This window comes from Macrobrachium nipponense, chromosome 10 (assembly GCF_015104395.2).
Source record: "Macrobrachium nipponense isolate FS-2020 chromosome 10, ASM1510439v2, whole genome shotgun sequence".
In the NCBI taxonomy this organism is placed as follows: domain Eukaryota; kingdom Metazoa; phylum Arthropoda; class Malacostraca; order Decapoda; family Palaemonidae; genus Macrobrachium; species Macrobrachium nipponense.
The window spans coordinates 11,306,917-11,311,916 of record NC_087204.1 but is presented as its reverse complement, the minus strand read 5'-3'; positions in this window follow the sequence as shown (position 1 = coordinate 11,311,916).

The window sequence follows — 5,000 nt, the reverse complement described above, 5'->3', positions numbered from 1 at the left end:
TAGGTGGATTTATTTAGGTTACAACCGAGGAAACAATACTTTTTAATAGTTTTAATTAGGTTACACGTGACGCAACGTTTGTTATGGTTCGATTTAGGTTAAATAAGACCCAGTGGGTTGGTCTAGGATTTTAATCATCACCTCTACCGTATGGACATTCTCTCTCTCTCTCTCTTTCTCTCTCTCTCTCTCTCTCTCTCTCTGTGTGTGTGTGTGTGTGTGTATGAGATGTAAGTCTGATTTAATTGTCCAGTAACTTGACATAATTTTAATGAAGGTTGGATTTTTTGTTAAATGTTCGTTTGTTTATTTTAGGCTTTAGTAAAAAAAAAATGTGTTAATCTACTGAACTGCTACCGTTCGGGTATTGCTTTGGAAATTGCAGTTTTGTATAGTATTTTGGTTGCTTATTATCAATTTAACGTTAGTTTTTCCCGGCCGATTGTAATTAACCTGTAATTTACCTTCGAACTCAATCCTACGGTAAGAGGGACGTATTTGGAACAGGGCTTGCTCTCCCTTATATAGTACAAAGCAAAAGATGTCTCATTACGTAACTATCATTGCCTGCGTGTGCGTGCACAATATTTTCCTCACATTCCGTAACTTGAGGCCTTTTAAAACCTCAGCGCTGTCTGTCATTTTGTTCCTAACCTTCAAAAATTATGGTAATTTAGTAATTTAAGAGTGTCTACGATGTCAGGTGTAGAACCAAGACTTGGTAGAGCTCGGTGGTGATACTCGCCCTGCCATAGACAGCCACACCGCGTAGACAAACTGGTACACAGCAGTACACTGGTGTACACGCATACAGATGTAATGAATCTACACACACCTATATGTGGGTGTGTGGTGAGTGTTGTGGACGTGGTTAAATATTTCCTTTTATCTGTTTTTGTAAACAATGTTATTGCTCTGTATTACATGATTAGCTGTCAAATGATTATCACAAACGAGGAATGGTTAACTGCCTTTAAGGAGAATCATCGACGAGCATGAATTAGATAGATTTTAATGAATACTTGATAGTCTTATGGTCTTTAATGAATATTTTATATAGGAAACAACCCCATACAAGTGGTTCAATGCTTAGCTAATAATGATAGTACAATATCCTTTTGTTTTAACAGAACGTCAGTGATATCACAGGTAATCTAATTTAATTTATGTTACCTCGGCCAAAACTACCAAGAAACTGAACTAACTATGCTTTTATGTTTATATGGAATTGGCTGGGTTTACCGTTTCCAAAGTAGTCGTATAAAAAGTCAAATGAAGCATCACAATTAATTTGTGTGCAAACAGAGTCGTGGTACTTCATTATCCTAATGCGCAAAAGGTGCATAAAAAACTTATCGTTTACTTTGGCAGAATGAGATAAATTTTTTATAAGAAGCAGTTTTTTTTAGACTGACATCATCTAACTAATTTGCTCTCTCTCTCTCTCTCTCTCTCTCTCTCTCTCTCTCTCTCTCTCTCTCTCTCTCTCTCTCTCGGTTGCTTATTAACGATCCGAAGAAATGAAAAGGAAAGGAAGAAGGTGAACATATAACTGCGATAATGCTTTGCAGAGAACCGGATGAACTCTTATGTGAAGGTGGGCCCTAGGGATGATAAACTCTCTGTGATATATTCGTCTAATATATATACATAGTATATATATATATATATATATATATATATATATATATATATATATATATATATATATATATATATATATATATATATATATATATATATATATATATATATATATATATATTCACACACACACACACACACTCATATATATATATATATATATATATATATATATATATATATATATATATATATATATATATATATATATATGTGTGGTGTGTGGTGTGTGTGTGTGTGTGTGTGTGTGTATTTGTATATATATATATATATATATATATATATATATATATATATATATATATATATATATTGGCTAGAAGATAAATTGTACTTCTTACTGAAACCAAATGTAGAATTGAAATGCTGAGAAATGTAGAGATACGTAGTAAAAGGGTTTTGCGTAGATGAGAGGATGGACTAGACTACTTTGAAACAGTGTTGCCAACTGTAGGGTAATTGTAACAAGGTAGGTTTAGATCAATATGCATATTAGTATTCATGATATTGCATATAAACATAATCTAAAGATTTATTTATTAGCATACCCGCAGAGTGGTTGGGGTCAATTTTCAGTTATGTATGGTAATTTTTTCGTTTCCTGTAGGGGTGGGGGCGGTAGGGTAAGAGGGGTTGGCCTCACTGCTTTGAAAGGGTCCAACCATGTGGAAAGCGTTTGGAGCCATCAGTTAGTACTATAAAGAGTATGTCTCTCGATCCAACAATTTTTTTTTTCTGTGGTTTTGATAGCAATTATATTTTTTTTTTTTATCTATAATGGAAGTGTATACGTAATGGTGTTGATTTGAATTACATGTAGCTATGATACTGAAAATAAAGTTTATAGATTATATTCATAAAGAAAATATGGGAAAACTCTGCGCCTCATCCAAAGTATGGCTTGTGCTTGGAAAGATGTTTGTTTTTGCGATTTATATTTTATATCACTATCTTACGAGAGTACGTGGTTAAATATATGTGAATTAGCTAATTATTCGTCAAAATCTGTGAGACAAACTGTGTAACAGAGTCAAAAACGGAAACCAATATCTTGTAGAATTTGTTACGGACTAAAATCGTGACGATTCTGTAGTCACATTACATTCATGTTAATATATTTACGTATGCATTATAACCGATGAAGAATGATATTAATGATCGTTGTTGGTCAGGCGAGATCTCTGTAATTAGATTATCGCTGGCGGAAGCAGATGCCGCCGGCGATTGCTATTATGTCCTACGCAGCTTCCGTTTTCTTTGATTGAAGTAAAGTTCCATCTAATTCAGTAAAAAGTCATTACGCTCACTACATCTTTTATCATTGCTGAATAATTCAGTCGTTAGGTTTTGTGTTGTTTGGATAATTTGCCTTTTGAGTTAACACACCTTTTCCAGTAATCAGCGTCGACTATGTTTTGTTTATTCATTATATGAAACGCATGAGATTAACCCATAAAATCTTTCGCTGTATAGAGAGATCAAAAGACGTTGCACCGAAGACAACGGAGCTATTATTATTATTATTATTATTATTATTATTATTATTATTTTGTTAAAGATGATGGCAGCATCAGTGGAATTGATTTTATATATGGTCTTTTCAATTCTTCTTATTATTCTCTTCTCATCAGGGCTGATATTTGCTAATAGCTGGCCGATGTTCATATCTTGGTTAAAGAAATGTTTTCTCAAAAATACTAATTTATTGTTATGATAACAAAAGTGATTAACAAATCTTAGTAATGGAATTCCAACGTTTCCAACCGTATCATCGTTCATTTTCAAGGAAAGGTGAGCGTGAACTGATTAGAATGGGGTCGTTCGGCGGTATTTTATTGTGTCCCAGGTGCTCTGTCTGATGGGCGCTGCGTTTTTCATTGGCTGAACAGAGGATTAAGTCCCTGAGTCAAGCCGTCTTGCAGATGAACATCGGCCAGCTATTAGCAAAATATCAGCCCTGATGAGAAGAGAATAATAAGAAGAATTGAAAAGACCATATATAAAATCAATTCCACTGATGCTGCCATCATCTTTAACAAAAACATGTTTAAAGAGAGGGTCTCTACCTTCTATATTATTATTATTTATTATATTATTACTTGGGAAGTAGAGCCTCTTTTAAACAAGTCTTATTGAAAGTTATTGCTGCTTCAGCACTGTTGATTCTACACAGTAACTTCTCTCTTTTTTCATTATCGTGTTGCTTGCCAGTTTAAGCAACAATGAGAAGCGTTGATAAGGAAAAATAGGGAAGTTACTCTATAGAATCAACAGTGCTTGAGCAGCAATAACTTGCAACAAGACATTATTATTATTATTATTATTATTATTATTATTATTATTATTATTATTATTATTATATATTATTATTATTATTATTATTATTATTATTATTATTTGTTTTTTTTATTTTTTTATTATTATTATTATTATTATTATTATTATTTTTTTGCTCTATGACAGTTCTCCAATTCGAATGGGTGGTATTTATAGTGTGGGGTTCCGGGTTGCATCCTGCCTCCTTAGGAGTCCATCATTTTCTTACTATGTGCGCCGTTTTCTAGGAGTACACTCTTCTGCATGAGTCCTGGAAGTACTTCAGCCTCTAGTTTTTCCAGATTCATCTTCAGGGATCTGGGCATCTTGCCTAGTGTTCCTATGATTATGGATACAATTTCCACTGGCATATCCCATATCCTTATTTTTATTATTATTATTATTATTATTATTATTATTATTATTATTATTATTATTATTATTATTATTATTTAAGGTTAGTTTTTAAGCGTTCACTGCAGAGCTGCCTGAACAATCATATTAGACAATCGGTCACCGAAAGCCATTGACTGTGTCTGTGCATTCATTCCCTCTGGGAAGTTAATTAGCGCTATATTTATTCTGGCGTACGATTATTCTCATTAACAGCAGCGACAACTCAAGAGGGTGGGGATTATAACATTCATGCGAAGGAGGGAGGAGATTAACTATCAATCTGTCAATGCTTAGCGGGAAGATACAACACACAACACACACATATATATATATATATATATATATATATATATATATATATATATATATATATATATATATATATATATTATATATAGTGATTTGAATGCTATCCTTAATGCATTCCAAGAAATCTCCGCTTAAGGAAATGTCCCTAAAACTTGACCTGAAATCTAAGAAGAAAAGGCTTTATTTATTTATTTTTTTATTCGTTCCTATAGGACAGGGCTCTTCAAACTATGGCCCGCAGGCCACATCTGGCCCCGCCACATAATTTCATCCGGCCCGCCAAACAAATCCCTGTGTGGTGGCCTTGACAAAAATAATTATCGTACGACTGGCAT